General features: G+C 37.2%; 15 non-coding genes across 15 annotated transcripts; 8 read left to right on the top strand and 7 right to left on the bottom strand.

Annotated features, from left to right (window-relative positions):
- The first annotated feature begins 443 nt into the window (after positions 1–443).
- trnap-agg (transfer RNA proline (anticodon AGG)) lies at positions 444–515 on the top strand. The gene has a single exon. It is a non-coding gene; the product is annotated as a tRNA-Pro (tRNA).
- Positions 516–3,152: 2,637 nt separating this feature from the next.
- trnaq-cug (transfer RNA glutamine (anticodon CUG)) lies at positions 3,153–3,224 on the top strand. The gene has a single exon. It is a non-coding gene; the product is annotated as a tRNA-Gln (tRNA).
- A 1,981-nt stretch (positions 3,225–5,205) lies between these two features.
- trnaq-uug (transfer RNA glutamine (anticodon UUG)) lies at positions 5,206–5,277 on the bottom strand. Its single transcript has one exon. It is a non-coding gene; the product is annotated as a tRNA-Gln (tRNA).
- A 283-nt stretch (positions 5,278–5,560) lies between these two features.
- Positions 5,561–5,632, top strand: trnaq-cug (transfer RNA glutamine (anticodon CUG)). Its single transcript has one exon. It is a non-coding gene; the product is annotated as a tRNA-Gln (tRNA).
- A 440-nt stretch (positions 5,633–6,072) lies between these two features.
- Positions 6,073–6,144, bottom strand: trnaq-uug (transfer RNA glutamine (anticodon UUG)). Its single transcript has one exon. It is a non-coding gene; the product is annotated as a tRNA-Gln (tRNA).
- Positions 6,145–6,688: 544 nt separating this feature from the next.
- Positions 6,689–6,760, top strand: trnaq-uug (transfer RNA glutamine (anticodon UUG)). Its single transcript has one exon. It is a non-coding gene; the product is annotated as a tRNA-Gln (tRNA).
- A 511-nt stretch (positions 6,761–7,271) lies between these two features.
- Positions 7,272–7,343, bottom strand: trnap-agg (transfer RNA proline (anticodon AGG)). The gene has a single exon. It is a non-coding gene; the product is annotated as a tRNA-Pro (tRNA).
- Positions 7,344–8,533: 1,190 nt separating this feature from the next.
- On the bottom strand, positions 8,534–8,605 carry trnaq-cug (transfer RNA glutamine (anticodon CUG)). The gene has a single exon. It is a non-coding gene; the product is annotated as a tRNA-Gln (tRNA).
- Positions 8,606–9,336: 731 nt separating this feature from the next.
- trnaq-cug (transfer RNA glutamine (anticodon CUG)) lies at positions 9,337–9,408 on the bottom strand. Its single transcript has one exon. It is a non-coding gene; the product is annotated as a tRNA-Gln (tRNA).
- Positions 9,409–11,934: 2,526 nt separating this feature from the next.
- On the top strand, positions 11,935–12,006 carry trnaq-uug (transfer RNA glutamine (anticodon UUG)). Its single transcript has one exon. It is a non-coding gene; the product is annotated as a tRNA-Gln (tRNA).
- A 1,440-nt stretch (positions 12,007–13,446) lies between these two features.
- trnap-cgg (transfer RNA proline (anticodon CGG)) lies at positions 13,447–13,518 on the bottom strand. Its single transcript has one exon. It is a non-coding gene; the product is annotated as a tRNA-Pro (tRNA).
- A 182-nt stretch (positions 13,519–13,700) lies between these two features.
- Positions 13,701–13,772, top strand: trnaq-uug (transfer RNA glutamine (anticodon UUG)). Its single transcript has one exon. It is a non-coding gene; the product is annotated as a tRNA-Gln (tRNA).
- Positions 13,773–15,407: 1,635 nt separating this feature from the next.
- On the top strand, positions 15,408–15,479 carry trnaq-uug (transfer RNA glutamine (anticodon UUG)). The gene has a single exon. It is a non-coding gene; the product is annotated as a tRNA-Gln (tRNA).
- A 1,463-nt stretch (positions 15,480–16,942) lies between these two features.
- Positions 16,943–17,014, bottom strand: trnap-agg (transfer RNA proline (anticodon AGG)). The gene has a single exon. It is a non-coding gene; the product is annotated as a tRNA-Pro (tRNA).
- A 453-nt stretch (positions 17,015–17,467) lies between these two features.
- Positions 17,468–17,540, top strand: trnak-cuu (transfer RNA lysine (anticodon CUU)). Its single transcript has one exon. It is a non-coding gene; the product is annotated as a tRNA-Lys (tRNA).
- Positions 17,541–17,753: the final 213 nt, after the last annotated feature.

The raw sequence follows: 17,753 nt of genomic DNA, 5'->3' as shown, positions 1-17,753 counted from the left end.
GGATAAAGTCATTGTTTACAAATTTAGTAAATAAATAACCCCCCAAAAATTATAATTTTTTGTTTTCTTACTGTACTGAAAATGAACCGAATCGTGACCTCTAAACCGAGGTATGTACCGAACTGAACTATTTGTGTACCAATACACTCCTAATAACTAAAAAAAAAAAAAAGCTTTAATTCCTTTTTTTTTTTTTGCCACATTCATTTTTAGGGCTTGTCAGTCCTGTCTAATGATATTGATTCAGGTTCAATTTCCAGACAAGACCTTGGGTTTATAAGTCTTGTTTACAATCTTAACTTTCTTCCTCGTACACACAGTTTCAGTTTATTTATGCATGAAAATGGTAGTCAATCAAAATGTGTTAAAAGCACAGTTTAAGATTGTATCCCCTATTAAAAGATTAAAACTTTTTTAAAAGATGTTTGCCATCATACCTTTAAGGCTTGTTGGTCTAGTCGTATGATTCTCGCTTAGGGTGCGAGAGGTCCCGGGTTCAATTCCCGGACAATCCCTCATTTTTATTAGTCCTACTTTTAATCACAACTTGTCTTTCTTGTACACACAGTTGTTGTTACATTCATGACTTATCAAACACTGTGGTACCTACATTTATGACCACAGTTTGTTCTTGGACTGAGCTGGTAACCCTTAGTTCATCTATGTATGAAAATGTCTGTGAATCTAAATAAGTATAAACGTTCAATAAGGTAATCAAGTTTCAAGTTGACATTTCATAATGTTTGTTGTTAATTCTCGTTGCAGGACTTCTTAGTATCGTCGTATCCTTCTTGCTGAGGGTGTGAGAGACGATCTGGGTTCAAAACCTGGACAAGCTTTTGGGGCTACATTATACACCCCCGCTACCACCAAACCCCGCCCGCCCCCACCCAACCCCGCCCTAAAGCGTTAGTGATGCATGGGATTCTGGGTATTTGTTCTGTTGTGTTTATGTTGTGTTACGGTGCAGATGTTCTCCCGAAATGTGTTTTGTCGTTCTTGTTTGGTGTGGGTTCACAGTGTGGCGCATATTAGTAAGAGTGTTACAATTGTTTAAACCCGCACCTTCAGTGTGACTTGTATGGCTGTTGAACAAGTATGCCTTGTAGTCACTTACGTGTTTCCACAGAAGCCACATACAAAATGTGACGGAACTGGAAAGCAGTCCGCATAGTTTGTGGAGAGCGCTAACGACATTGCCATCACAGTTTGTCCTTATTGTTGTTGTGTGAGTGAAAACCAGCAGACTTTTGAGAGAATATTTGCTATTCATGATGGGAGGTTCCCGAAAAAGTTGGTAGGGTTGGCAAGTGTGATGCTGTCAAGTGACATTGATTAAACTCCCGGGTGGCACTAACATTACATCTTCGCGCTATTCCCTGATAATCCCTTATGTGTAAGGAATGAGCTGGTAACCCTCAGTTTATCTATGTATGAAAATGTCAATGAAACTAAACATGTGTAAAAGTGCAAAAAAATAACCTAATTTTGGATTGTGTCCTCTATTAAAATCTCAAATTTCATGAGATTTTCTGGAAAGACTTCTTCCAGGTCTTGTTTATCCACTCCTTTATTTTTGCTTTGGGTGTGAGAGACCCTGGTTTCAAATCCTGGATAAGCTCTAAAGTTTTTAAATCCTGTTTTCAGTCAGTACTTTGTACCTCGAACTCACTTAGTCATATTTATTTTTACTTTTGACCTAAAACTTGATTTTAAACCTCAACCTATTTTTTTCAGACATCACACACTCAAGGGATCAATGACAATCTATCAAATCCAATCAAGTACTGTGTACTGTAGGATCACATTGTTTTACATGTACATTTACAGGTTCCATGGTGTAATGGTTAGCACTCTGGACTCTGAACCCAGTGATCCACGTTCAAGTCTTCGTGCAACCAACTGAGCATAAGCAAGTTATTCTGTTCTTTGGTATGTCTTGATGGATTTCATAAGTGATTGATGTCAATGAAAAAAATATCAAAATCAAGTCTAAAGTCACAAATGTAACAACAACTGTGCGAATTAGGAAAACAGTTGTTATTGAAAAATAGTACTTATAAACATAAGGACTTGTCCGGGTATTGAATTCAGGGTCCCTCACACACAAAGTGAAAATCACAATATTAAACAAAAAAGCCCTGAAAAACAAAGACTTTAAAAAAAAAAAAAAAAACATCCTCTGATGAGACACAATCTGAAAAATCACTTTTAACACATGTCGACGTTTAGTTTGCTCCCTTGTTCATGCTAAAAACATTCAATGTAGGACATACTGAACACGAATCACTCAAGTTTTATAAGTTGGTTCCACCAAGACTTGAATTTAGATCACTGAATTTAAAGTCCAGAGTGCTAACCATTACACCATGGAACCTGTAAAATGATGTGAATTATCCTGCAGTAAACAGTAGTTGATTGGATGTAAAAGATTTGTTTGATATATTTTCATGAAAATGGTAGTAAATTAAAATGTTGGTTAAAAGTTTACCACAACATTTCAGATCGTGTCTCTTAATTTCACATTTCATGAGATTAGTTGGGCAACCTTGCATGCAGGGCTTGTTGGTCTAGTCGTATGATTCTCGCTTCGGGTGCGAGAGGTCCTTGTTTCATTTCCCGGACAAGCCCTCTTTAGTACTCCTTTTTGCAATTATAACTTTCTTCCTCGTACACACAGTTGTCATTGTATTTGTGACCTTAGACTTGATTTGAACATTTTTTTCAAACATCACACACTCAATGGATCAATAACAGTGGTATGTCAGTGAATCTAAATAAGTATAAAAGTGCAATAGGGAATTAAGTTCCAGATTGTGTCCCCTATTAAAAATCTCACATTTCATGAGTTTTGCTGGAAAGACTTGTTCCAGGTCTTGTTGGTCCACTCCTGTATTTTTGCCTTGGGTGTGAGAGACCCTGGTATCAAAGCCTGGACAAGCTCTCCAGTCTTTAAGTCCTTTTTTCAGTCAGTACTTTGTACCTTGTACTCACTTAGTCATATTTATTTCTACTTTTGACCTAAAACTTAATTTTAAACTTCGACCTACTTTTTTTCAGACATCACACACTCAAGGGATCAATGAAAATCTATCAAATCCAATCAAGTACTGTGTACTGTAGGATCACATTGTTTTACATGTACATTTACAGGTTCCATGGTGTAATGGTTTGCACTCTGGACTCTGAATCCAGTGATCCAAGTTCAAGTCTTGGTGGAACCTTCTTGAAACATTAGAGTGATCAGTGTTCAATACCACCTCCATTTAATTAATGCTTCTGTGAAAATTGCAAATTATTAACATTTCTGTGAAGAATAGTTACTTGTCCATTTTCAGATTGTATCGTTTATAAATTTATGAGTCATGTTTTTATTCCTAACATTTTCCCTCGTACACACAGTTGTCTTTTTATGTGATTTTAAACTTGATTTTAAACTTTCTTAGCCTCATAAGAGCTCTTTATTGATTATTACTGTACAAAAAGAAATATATTATTAATAAAGTGAGTTTAACAGAAGAATGTAAACTTACCAATTTTCGGTAAATTATATAATATGGTAATCATTAATGATACTGTTATTGATAAAATATTTTGGAGAATTCATATATGTTTAAGAGTCCTTTCTTTATTCATAGTCATGTTTGGATCAGCTAGTACTTTTCAATATATATTCTGTATACCAGTTTCTCTTTGTCTACAGAAGTTTGTATTGTTTTAGTCATTGGAATGTGAAAGGGATACATCCCCCTCTTTATTCCTATTCTGTCTTGATGGTCCTTCTTACTCAGCATAGAAATAAACTGAGGGTTTACCACCTGAGTCCTAGAACAAATAGAGCTCTTAATTGAGACACAACTGCATTTATTCCGGATGTTTTTATTGATCTCTTGAGTGTGTGATGTATGGGATATTAAATGGCAAAAGCCCAAAATGCTGCACACGAAAACTAAAATGGCTCAACCCAAAACGCTGCAACATGAAACAACGCAAGATGAAATGCCGACAACACGAAACGTCGCAATACAAAATGCTACAACAGTTGCAACACCAAAGGTCGCAACATGACCGTAACACAAAACGCCATCAACACGAAACGATGTAACACAAAATGCTACATGAATATTTTTGTACAGTCACGATTAATTATCAAGGTCAACGACGTAGGCCAGGCTAGCTCAGTCGGTAGAGAATGAGGTTCTTGATCTCAGGGGTCGTGGGTTCGAGCCACTCTTTGGGCGGTTAAGTTTTTCCCAATGAAATTCAACACAAACACTGCCACACTTCTAATAAATAAAAAAAACTGTAACAATGTGCAAAACTCTGCAACATGAAATCTGTCTATCTGTTTATTTATCCATCCATCTATCAATCTAAATACTGCATATTTCAGTTTTACTATAAAAAACAAAGTTGTCTTTGACAAAAAAGGCATAAAACCTTATTTGTTTTACTTTATATCAACCTCAAGTTGATATAGAGATTTACTGTAAGCATTAAATAGATAAAAATAATAATAATTTGACTCATTTTTAACATTTAAGTGACTGAGACCCTCTATGCTCCCCAGGATCCCTAAGGATTAAAAGAAAAAAATCCATATATTTTGTTATGGTTTGAAAATGAAAAATATCAAAATGGCCCCCGCATGCTTAAATTTTTCCGTGTGCGGCCCTCTGTTGGAAAAACTTTGGATACCCCTGGTGTATGCCTTCAGAAATTAGGGTAAAAATAGTTTACAATGAATTTCACAGTAAAAAGTAGAAAGAAATATGACTATGTGTGTACGAAGTAAAAAGTAATGACTGAACAAAGGATTTAAAGACATAAAAGCTTGTTCAGGATTTGAACCCAGACCATCGGAGAGCAGCAGCTTGTTAAGACTTTAGTTTAGGGGGCTACTTCATATGTTCATGTGGAAACTCGCTAGATACACCCCCGAACCCAACTGGGACCCCCGTACCAAAACGGTTTAATACAAATACACGTACCGTTACACCCCTAGTTTTTATGGATCCCATAAGTGAGTGATGTCAATGAAAAAATGATCAAAATTAAGTCAAAAGTCACAAATGAAAAAAGTTATTATTGAAAAATATCTTCTAATAAGAAACAATCCGAAATTGCACTTTTATCAACATTTAAAGGGCTCTCTTTTTCATGCTGCAGGACACTCTGAATAGTATCCACTCCAGTTGTACAAGTTGGTTCCACCAAGACTTGAACTTGGATCACTGGATTCAAAGTCCAGAGTGCTAACCATTACACCATGGAACCTGTATAATCCCCCAAATGATCCTGCAGTAAACAGTACTTGATTGGATATAAAAGATGTGTTTGATATTTTTTCATGAAAATGGTAGTAAACTAAAAATCCGAGACAGAGGGACGCTTCAAGCTGAGGACTCTCCCGCGGGTTAGATTTTTGACTGTGAACTTAATTTTGAACTTGTATCTCCTTTATTTTGACATCACACACTCAAGGGATCAATGACAATCCATCAAATCCAATCAGGTACTGTGTACTGTAGGATCACATTGTTTTACATGTACATTTACAGGTTCCATGGTGTAATGGTTAGCACTCTGGACTCTGAATCCAGTGATCCAAGTTCAAGTCTTGGTGGAACCTTCTTGAAACATTAGAACACTTACTCATTGCCCTTTGAATATTTTTTTAAAAAAGAGAGTGCATCCAAATTTAGCTAAAAATTACAATGCTGTTGTGCAGTTTCCGATTGTGCTCCTTATATGTTCATAAATCCTGTTTTTAGTAACATCACTTATCAGTTTTAGATTGTGTCCCTTTTTATAAGGTTAAAAGAAATTCAACATGTTTGCCACCTTGTTTTTCAGGGCTTTTTAGTCTAGTGGTATGAGTCTCACTTCGGGTGTGATAAGGCGTATTTTTATAAATCCTGTTTTCAACCACAACTTTCCTCCTCATACACACAGTTGTTGTTACATTTGTGATTTTAGAAATAATTTTGACCATTTTATGAGACATCACAAGCTCGAGGGATCCATAATAATCCAGCAGGATTAATTATTTGCTACTTAAACACTGCAAGTTGGTTCCACCAAGACTTGAACTTGGATCACTGGATTCAAAGTCCAGAGTGCTAACCATTACACCATGGAACCTGTAAACATAAGTGCAACGTTTTAACGCAGTTTTAGATTGTGTCCCCTGTATGTTCTTAAGTCCTGTTTTCAATCATGGATCTGTCCCTCGTACAAACACGTGTTACATTTTTGATTTTAGACTTGGTTTTGAACTTTTATTTCACTTTTCCAGAGGGCACATAATCAAGGGATAAATGAAAATCTGCACAATCAAATACAGTTGGTTCTTACTTTACAAGCTCTATTTGTTCTAGGACTGATCTTGTAAACCCTTATTTGATTTGTGCATGAAGATGGTAGTGAATTAAATTTTTTGTTAAAAGATTGTGTCCCCTATCAAACATTTGTTCAGCAATCCATGAATTGATTAACGTGGACCCCGACTTAAACAAGTTGAAAAACTTATTCGGGTGTTACCATTTAGTGGTCAATTGTACGGAATATGTACTGTACTGTGAAATCTACTAATAAAAGTTTTAATCAATCAATCAATCAAAATCCTGTTGCAGGGTTTGTTGGTCTTGGACAAGTCCTTGTGTTCAAATTATTTTATAATTGTGTAGGTTCCATGGTGTAATGGTTAGCACTCTGGACTTTGAATCCAGTGATCCAAGTTGAAGTCTTGGTGGAACCAACTTGCAGTATTTAAGTGGACATTTTTCATTGATTGCTTTAGTGTATGCCTTCAGAAAATAGGATAAAAATAGTTTACAATGAAGTTCACAGTCAAAAGTAGAAAGAAATATGACTATCTGTGAGTGAGGTAAAAAGTAAATACTGAAAACAGGACTTAAAGACATAAAGGCTTGTCCAGGATTTGAACCCAGACCATCTCTCACAATCTGAGCAAGAAGGATACGATGATACTAAGAAGTTCTGGACTGAGACTTACCAACGAATGTTATGAAATGTGAAATTTTAATAGGGGACACAATCGGAAACTTGATTACCTTATTGCACTTTGATACTTATTTAGATTCACTGACATTTTCATACATAGATGAACTAAGGGTTACCAGCTCAGTCCTAGAACAAACTGTGGTCATAAATGTTGGTACCACTGTATTTGATAAGTCACGAATGTAACAACAACTGTGTGTACAAGAAAGACAAGTTATGATTAAAAATAGGACTTCCAAACATAGGGGCTTATCCGGGAATTGAACCCGAGACGTCTCGCACCCTAAGCGAGAGTCATACAACTAGACCAACAAGCCTTAAAGGCATGATGGCAAACATCTTTTAAAAAAGTTTTAATCTTTTAATAGGGGTCACAATCTTAAACTGTGCTTTTAACACATATTTTGATTGACTACCATTTTCATGCATAAATAAACTGAAACTGTGTGCATGAGGAAAAAAGTTATGATTGTAAACAAGACTTATAAACACAAGGTCTTGTCTGGAAATTGAACCTGAATCAATATCATTAGACAGGACTGACAAGGGACTTCAAGGTGGAAGAGGGGTTAGTGCGTCTGCCTCACAATACGAAGGTCCTGCAGTCCTGGGTTCAAATCCAGGCTCGGGATCTTTCTGTGTGGAGTTTGCATGTTCTCCCCGTGAATGCGTGGGTTCCCTCCGGGTACTCCGGCTTCCTCCCACTTCCAAAGACATGCACCTGGGGATAGGTTTATTGGCAACACTAAATTGGCCCTAGTGTGTGAATGTGAGTGTGAATGTTGTCTGTCTATCTGTGTTGGCCCTGCGATGAGGTGGCGACTTGTCCAGGGTGTACCCCGCCTTCTGCCCGATTGTAGCTGAGATAGGCGCCAGCGCCCCCTGCGACCCTGAAAGGGAATAAGCGGTAGAAAATGGATGGATGTAATAGCGCGACCCAAATCATGAAACATCATAACACAAAACGCAGTCAACACGAAACGTTGCAACACAAAATGCTACATGAACATTTTTGTACAGTATTAATCATTCATTAAGAGATATGCTGCAGCCCTGGCTAGCTCAGTCGGTAGAGCATGAGACTCTTAATCTCAGGGTCGTGGATTAGAGTCTCACGCTGGGTGTTTGAATTTTGCCAAAGAAATTCATATCACGAGACGGTGCAATTTCAAATAAGTCAATTAAAAAAACTGTAACGATGTGCGAGTTTGCATTCTTCTGTTAAATTCACTTTATTAATAATATTATTCTTTTTGTACAGTAATAATCAAATAAGAGCGCATATGTGACTAAGAAAGTTTTAAAGTTTAAAATCACATAAAAAGACAACTGTGTGTACGAGGGAAAAAGGTAGGAATAAAAACATGACTCATAAACACATAAGGGACACAATCTGAAAATGGACAAGAAACTATTCTTCACAGAAATGTTGTTTATTTGCATTTTTCATAGGTGCATTAATCAAATGGAGGTGATATTAAACACTAATGACTTCAATGTTCCAAGAAGGTTCCACCAAGACTTGAACTTGGATCACTGGATTCAGAGTCCAGAATGCCAACCATTACACCATGGAACCTGTGTAAATTGTCAGTAAAACAAATTGATCCTTCAGTAAACAGTATTGATGAACTTTGAAATATTTTCATTGACACCTTGAGTGTAAGTTGTCAGAAAAATGGAGGGAAACGTTTTAATCAAGTCCAAAGTAAAAAAAAAGACAAGACTTGTGACTGTGTGTACGAGGGGAAAAATCATGACTGAAAACAAGAATAATAAACACAAGTGCTCATCCAAGTTCAGAAAATCTCATGAAATGTGAGATTTTAATAGGGGACACGATCTGAAATATTGTAACCAACATTTTTTAATTCATTTTGATTAATTCATACATGAAAAAAGCAGTGAATCCAAATTTGGGTTGAAAGTGCAAATGTTTAACCCAGTTTAAGACTGCGTCCCCTTTCAAAATCTCACATTTTATTAGAGATTTGTTCGGCAATCATGTTGCAGGGTTTGTTGGTTTTGGACAAGTCCTTGTGTTAAAATTATAACTCCTGTTTTCAGTCATGACTTTCCCCCTCGTACACACAGTCACAAGGCTTGTTTTTGTTTACTTGAGACTTGATTTAAACGTTTCCCTCCATTTTCCTGACAACTTACACTCAAGGTGTCTATGAGAATATATCAAGAGCATAGACAATAATATTTTTCGAAACTGCACTAAAACATTGTACTTTAGAATCCCTCTCGTTTTCGTGCAAACATTAAACAAACAGAGGTCATACTAACCAATCTACTGTTACAAGAAGGTTCCACCAAGACTTGAGCTTGGATCACTGGATTCAGAGTCCAGAGTGCTAACCATTACACCATGGAACCTGTAAACATTCATGTACAACAATGTGATCTTACAGTACTCAGTACTAGATCTGATTTGAAAGATTGTCATTGATTCCTTGAGTGTGTGATGTCAGAAAAAGGTGATAAAAGTTCAAAATTTAGTTCACAATCAAAAATCTAACCTGCGAGAGAGTCGTCCACTTGAAGCGTCCCTCTGTCTCGGACTCTCTTGTCGTCATGTGACATGTCTGTAATGATTTTGCTCGCGAGTTTATCTTGCCTCTGATTGGCTCGTCTGTAATGTTTCACCCTAACCTTAGCCAATCATCATGGACTTTCTCCATACGTATGGATGTTGTCAATCATCAAGGTCATTGTTTTTTCTTCATACGTTCTCTCTCTCATCTTCTCTCTATGTAGCTTTGATGTAAGCTACCTCGCTATATGGGTATTAGAGTAGCTAAGCTACAGGAAAAGCGACTCGTACAAAAATGTGCTAAGTAACTGCCAAAATACTGGAAAATGTAGTTGAGCTACATAGCTTAGCTGCAACTAGCTTGTTACTGTCCATCACTACATGTATATAAATATATGTTTATATAGACCAATACCTGAAACAAGATTGTCCAACAAATTTCATGGAATGTGTGATTTTAATAGGGAACACAATCTGAAACTCGGTTACCTTATTGAACTTTTAAAAATATTTAGATTCATTGACATTTTCATACATAGATGGACTAAGGGTTACCAGCCCAGTCTTAGAACAAACTGTGGTCATAAATATAGGTACCCCTGTTAGTGGTCCCTTGAGTGTGTGATGTTTCAAACATTTTTTTAAATCAAGTCTAAAGTCACAAATACAGTAACAACTGTGTGTCTGAGAAAGAAAGTTATGAATGCAAAAAGGAGTACTAAAGAAGGCTTGTCAGGGAATTTAACCCGGGACCTCTCACACCCAAAGCGAGAATCATACGACCAGACCAACAAGCCCTGCATAGATGACTCCCCAACTAAACTCATGAAAAATAAAATTAGGGGAACAATCTGAAATGTTGTAGTAAACGCAATTTTCAAAGGGAAGACTTAGTGAAAACTAATCACTCTAATGTCACAAGAAGGTTCCACCAAGACTTTAACTTAGATCATTGGATTCAGAGTCCGGAGTGCTAACCATTACACCATGGCACCTACGTATCCAACTTAAAATCAAATTATCCTGCAGTTCACAGTACTTGATTGGACTTAATGGATGTTCATTTTAACCAGCCGTGGAACAAGACTTTTGCGTATTTGGCGAGCACTGTTTGCTAATAATTTTTGCGGTCCTTGAAATCACCGTAGTTTCCTAACATATATAACTTTATTCAATGATACCAGAGAAACACATATTTAATGCCACTCATTCTTTGTCTCATTTTGTCCACCAAACCTTTTAAACTGTGTGTGAATGCTCAAAGGTGAGCTTTGTTGGTGTCATTGAATTGTGTGGAGTGCTTATCAAGCATGTTTGGTCACTGCAAGATAATTGATGCTAACAGGCTATTTAGGCTAGCTGTATGTACATATTACATCAGGGGTTGGGAACCTATGGCTCTAGAGCCAGATGTGGCTCTTTTGATGACTGCATCTGGCTCTCATATAAATCTTGGCTGAGATTGCTTAACACGATAAGTAATGAATAATTCCGCTGGTAATCACGATGTTAATAACGTTCAAAATATAAAACATCCTCATGCATTTTAATCCATCCATCCGTTGTCTACCGCAACTGTCCAAAAAATAACAATGTTATTAAAAACAATTAGAGACTTAATATACTGTAAAAATGTTGGTCTTACTTAAAAAAATGCACACATTTAGTTGTATTCACTGTTAAAAAATATGATATGGCTCTCACAGAAATATATTTTAAAATATTTGGCTTTCATGGCTCTCTCAGCCAAAAAGGTTCCCGACCCCTGCCCTAAAGGAACCTGAAAAGACAACACCAACAACTCCTGGATCAAGATTTCCCAACAAATCTCATAAAATGTGAGATTTTAATAGAGACAATCTGAAACTGGGTTACCTTTTTGCACTTTTAACACATATTTAGTTTCACTGACATTTTAATACATAGATGAACTAAGGGTTATCAGCTCAGTCCTAGAACAAACTGTGGTCATACAATTAGGTACCACTGTGTTTGATCCCTTGAGTGGTTGTTGTTTGAAAACATTGTTAAAATCAAGTCTAAAGTCATAAATGTAACAACAACTGTGTGTATGAGCAAGAAAGTCATGATTAAAAATTAGACTTAAAAACACGAGGGGTTGTCCGGGAATTGAACCCAGGACCTCTCACACCCAAAGCGAGAATCATACGACTAGACCAACAAGCCCTGGAAGCAGCTCCCCCTATTAATCTCAAGAAATGTGAAATTTGGGGGCAAAATATGAAATTGTATGGTACATTTTTAACCAACATTTTAATTTACTACCATTTTCATGAAAAACTGTCAAACTAAACCTGTTATATCCAATCAAGTACTCTTTACTGCAGGATAATTCAGGTATTTATACAGGTTCCATGGTGAAATGGTTAGCACTCTGGACTTTGAATCCAGTGATCCAAGTTCAAGTCTTGGTGGAACCATCTTGTAATATTAGTGTTTAATATGACCTTTCTTTGATCAGTACATGCACGATTAATGCAAATAATCTAAATTTAAGTGAAAAATACTTTCTTGTGACCTCTCTTTGAAAGGTTTTTGATGTGAAGTAATCTGATTTTGGATTCAAAGTACAATCTTAAAGTGCAGTTTCAAATTGTACTTTTATATGTTTACGAGTCACTCCCTGCGTAGTTGAGGTGGGCGGGGTTTGGTGCTCGCGGGGTGTATAACATAGTCAGGAATTTTCAGGGATGCAAAGGATTCTGGGTATTTGTTGTGTTGCGTTTATGTTGTGTTACTGTGAAGATTTTCTCCCGAAATGTGTTTGTCATTCTTCTTTTGTTTGGGTTCTCAATGTGGCGCATATTAGTAGGAGTGTTAAAGTTGTTTATATCACAACCGTCAGTGTACTCTGTGTCACCCAGTATGCCTTCCAGTCGTGTGCGTGCAACTACGGAATTCTCTCACAACATGTTGCTGGACTGGCAAGCAGTTTGTAGATGTTGTAGAAGGTGTTTAAGGCAATGGCTTCATAACATTCACTTATTCTTATCACTTGGGTGACCACCAGCAGATACTGGCGAGAATAATTGTGGCTCCCACTGTCTTCCTCATTTTGTGAAACGGGTCGAAATGGCAAACACGTATGCAAACCCTGCATACGTGTTTGCCCAACAAATTAAGTTCACAGTCAAATATCTCACCTGAGGGAGAGTCGTCAGTTTGAAGCGTCCCTCTGTCTCGGACTCTCTTGTCGTCATGTGATATGAGTGCATGTCTGTTACGATTTTGCTCACAAGTTTATCTTGGCCCGTCTGTAATGTTTTGCCCTAATCTTAGCCAGTCATCATGGATTTCTCCATCACATGGACGTTCTCAATCATCTAGGTGATTGTATTTTCTCCGTACATTTTTTCTCTCTATGTAGCTTTGATGTAAGCTACCTCGCTACATGAGTTTAAAAGTAGCTAAGGTTCAAGAAAAGCTACTTATAAAAAAAGGGTGTTAAGTAACTGCCAAGCTACTGGAAAATATAGTTGAACTACGTAGCTTAGCGACATCTAGCTTGTTACTGCCCATCACTACATGTATATAAACATATGTTTACACATACCAAGTCCTGAAACAAGATTGTCAAACAATAATTTCATGAAATGTGAGATTTTAATACGGGACACAATCCAAAACTCTGTTATGTTATTGCACTTTTAAACATATTTAGTTTTACTGACATTTTCATATATAGATGAACTAAGGGTTACCAGCTCAGTCCTAGAACAAACTGTGGTCAAAAATTTAGGTACCACTGCTATTGATCCCTTGAGTGTGTGATGTGTTAAAATCAAGTCTTAAGTCACAAATACAATGACAACTGTGTGTATGAGGAAGAAAGTTATGATGGCAAAAAGGAGTACTAAAGAGGGCTTGTCCGGGAATTGAACCCGGGACCTCTCGCACCCGAAGCAAGAATCATACGACTAGACCAACAAGCCCTGCATATATGACTCCCCAACTAAACTCATGAAAAATAAAATTAGGGGACACAATCTGAAATGTTGTGGTAAACTTTTAACCAACATTTTGATTTACTACCATTTTAATGAACAATGTCAAACAAAATCTGTTATATCCAATCAAGTACTCTTTACTGCAGCATATTTTTAATTGATATACAGGTTCTATGGTGTAATGGTTAGCACTCTGGACTTTGAATTCAGTGATCCAAGTTCAAGTCTTGGTGGAACCAATTTGCAGTAAATTAAGTAATATGGTAATCAGTAATAATACTGTTATTGATCAAATATTGTGGAGAATTCATAAATGTTTAAGAGTCCTTTCTTTATTCATAGTCATGTTTGGATCAGCTAGTACTTTCCAATGTATATTACGTATACCAGTTTCTCTTTGTCTACAGAAGTCTGTATTGTTTTAGTTATTGGAATGTGAAAGGGATACATCCCCCTCTTTATCTGATCAGTGTTGGGGGAGGGGGGGCATTCATTTCTGGGGGGACTACTTTCCGATTAAATATGTAGTTTTTTTCCGTTTGAAAGTTGGACCATCCCGAGATGACGGTATGACTCTATTGATGTGGGCTGGTCTCCTGAAGCTTCAGTAAAACTTGTTATTATTCCTATTTTGTCTTGATGGTCCTTCTTACTCAGCATATATGTCATCGAAAGAATTTGGGATTGACCAGTAACTTAGATTCCCCGGGAGGAAATACTGGAAAGACGCAACAATATTTTTTTATTAATCCCTTGAGTGTGTGATGTCCGAAAAAATAATCAAAATCAATTCTAAAGTCACAAATTTAACTACAATTTTGTGTATGAAGGAACAATTTGTGACTAAAAACAGGACTTTACAAACATAATGGGAGCGCAATTTGAAACTGCACTACAACATTGTGCTTTTAGGCCAAATTATGACGCATTTTTTTTTTCATGCACGCAACTTTCAAAGGGAAGACTTAGTGAAAACTAACCACTTTAATGTTACAAGAAGGTTCCACAAAGACTTTAACTTAGATCATTGGATTCAGAGTCCAGAGTGCTAACCATTACACCATGGCACCTACGTATCCAACTTAAAATCAAATTATCCTGCAGTTCACAGCACTTGATTGGACTTAATGGACGCTCATTTTAACCAGCCGTGGAACAAGACTTTCCAACAAAACTCACACATTGTGAGGTTTTAATAGGGGACACAATCTGAAACTTGGTTACTTTATGGCACATTTAACACATATTTTAGATTCACTGACATTTTCATACTTAAATGAACTAAGAGTTACCAGCTCAGTTTTAAAACAAACTCTGGTCAGAAGTTTAGATACCACTGTAGTCATAATTTGCCACCTCAGTAGAATGCATGTTCACCTCTCACAGTCGCTATAGAAAAATCATTATCTGAGCTGTGTACTTTTCTAGGAGAAATGCCTTGTGTGCAGGAATTGTTCAGCCTTGTGCTGGTTAGTTCTAGCTTAACTGACTCCTCCGCCTGACTAACAGACACTGTAATTGCCTGAGTCCAAGCTTGCTCTAGTGTAGTTAGTCAAGTGTGACTTAACCAGTGATCTATGTTTCTAGATAGAGTGATGGTGCCTTCTCGGTTAGAGTGAAGGAGGTCCTTCATCAGCAAGCCCGGTTTGCCCCAGAAAGAGGACCAATTATCAATAAAAGTTAGTCCCTGTTCTCTACATCAACTAGCCAGCCACTTGTTAAGCGGGAATAATCTGCTATACCTCTCATCATTGCCTCTTGCAGGCAGGGGGCCAGAGACAAGTAATCGATTGTATCAAGAAGTCAATGAGAATCTATTAAATGTCATTAATACTGTTAATGTTGGATCACGTTCTTTTACGCGGGGTTATGCAGGTTCCATGGTGTAATGGTTAGCACTCTGGACTTTGAATCCAGTGATCCAAGTTGAAGTTTTGGTGGAACCATCATGCAGTCTTTAAGTGGCAATATAGGGATTCCGTTTGAAATGACAGATTATGGATTCCTCGAGTGTGTAAAAAAATAATGTTTAAAAAGTAATATTTCCAACCTTTTAATAGGGTACACAATCTAAAACTGACAAACGATGTGACTAAAAACAGGACTTGTAAACATATAAGGAGCACTATCTGAAACTGCACTACAATATTGGCTAAATTTTGTTTCACTCTGTTTTTTAAAATATTCAAAGAGAAATCATACTGAACACTAATATAACAAGACGGTTCCACCAAGATATGAACTTGGATCACTAGATTCACTGTCCAGAGTGCTAACCATTACACCACGGAACCCGTAAATGCAAAACAATGTGATCCTACAGTACACAGGGTTAGATTTGATTTGATAGATAAGTTAGATTTATATCGCGATTTTCTAAACACTCAAAGCGCTCACAGAGAAGTGGGACTCAACATTCATTCACACTTGGTGGTGGTAAGCTACACAATTAACCACAGCTGCCCTGGGGTAGACTGACGGAAGTGTGGCTGCCAGTTTGCGCCTACGGCCCCTCCGACCACCGCCTATCATTCATTCATCATTCATTCACCAGTCATAGCGGTGAAGTGTCCTGCCCAAGGACACAAAGTCAGCGATTTTTTGGATGTCAATAGGCGGGAAGCAAACTTGCAATCCTCAGGTTTCTGGCCGGCCGCTCTACCCACTATGCCATGCCGCCCCATTAGATGGATTGTCATTGATTCCTTGAGTGTGTGCCGGCAGAAAAAAAGGAAATACAAGTTCAAAATTAAGTTCACAGTCAAAAATCTAACCTGCAGTAGAGTCGTCAGCTTGAAGCGTCCCTCTGTCTCTTACTCTCTCGTCGTCATGTGACTTTTGCTTACAAAATGTATCTTCCCTCTGATTGGCCCGTCTGTAATGTTTCACCCTAACCTTAGCCAATCATCATGGACTTTCTCCATACATATGGATGTTCTCAATCATCAAGGTCATTTTATTTTCTCCGTACATTCGCTCTCTCATCTTCTCTCTATGTAGCTTTGATGTAAACTACCTCGCTATATGGGTCGAAAATTAACAAAGCTACAAGATAAGCTACTCGTAAAAAAAATTGCTAAGTAACTGCAATGCTACTGGAAAATGTAGTTGAGCTATGTAGCTCAGCTACATCTAGCTTGTTACTGCCCATCACTACATGTATATAAATATTTTAAATTTAAATTTTAAACATATTTAGTTTCACTGACATTTTCATACATAGTTGAACTAAAGGTTACCAGCTCAGTCCTAGAATAAACTGTGGTCATAAACCAAGGTACCATTGTTACTGATCCCTTGAATGTGTTATGTTCTAAAAAAGTGTTAAAATCAAGTCTTGAGTCACAAATACAATAACAACTGTTTGTATGAGGAAGAAAGTTATGATTGCAAAAAGGAGTACTATAGGGGGCTTGTCCGGGAATTGAACCCGGGACCTCTCACACCCTAAGTGAGAATCATACGACTAGACCAACAAGCCCTGTAAAACAATGTGGTATAAATCTTTAAAAAAATAAAATATTTTAATATAAGACACTATCTGAAACTGTGCTTTTAACACATATTTTGATTGACTACCATTTTCATGCATAAATAAACTGAGGGTTTACCACCTCAGTCCTAGAACTAATAGAGCTCGTAAGTTGAGACACAACTGTATTTATTTCAGACATTTTTATTGTTCTCTTGAGTGTGTGATGTATGGAATATTAAATGGCAAAAGCCCAAAATGCTCCACCCGAAAACTAAAATGGCTCAACCCAAAACGCTGACAACACGAAACGTCGCAATACAAAATGCTACAACAGCTGCAACACCAAATGACGCAACATGACTGTAACACAAAACGCCATCAACACGAAACAATGCAACACAAAATGCGACATGAATATTTTTGTACAGTGACGATTAATTACCAGATTAGATGATGCGAGCCCGACTAGCTCAGTAGGTAGAGCATGAGACTCTTAATCTCAGGGTTGTGGGTTCGAGCCCCACGTTGGGTGGTTTAGTTTTTCGCCAAGGAAATTCAACACGGGACAGTGCTACACTTCTAATAAAAAAAAATGAAAAAAACTGTAACGATGTGCAAAACGCTGCAACATGAAATGCGGACAACATGAAATAGCGCGGCTCAAATCATGAAACATCGTAACACAAAACGCCATCAACACGAAACGTTCAAACACAAAATGCTACATGAATATATTTGTATGTTA

The sequence above is a fragment of the Nerophis ophidion genome, linkage group LG11 (assembly GCF_033978795.1).
Source record: "Nerophis ophidion isolate RoL-2023_Sa linkage group LG11, RoL_Noph_v1.0, whole genome shotgun sequence".
In the NCBI taxonomy this organism is placed as follows: domain Eukaryota; kingdom Metazoa; phylum Chordata; class Actinopteri; order Syngnathiformes; family Syngnathidae; genus Nerophis; species Nerophis ophidion.
The sequence above is the reverse complement of the archived record's forward strand: the minus strand, read 5'-3'. Positions and strand labels throughout refer to the sequence as shown.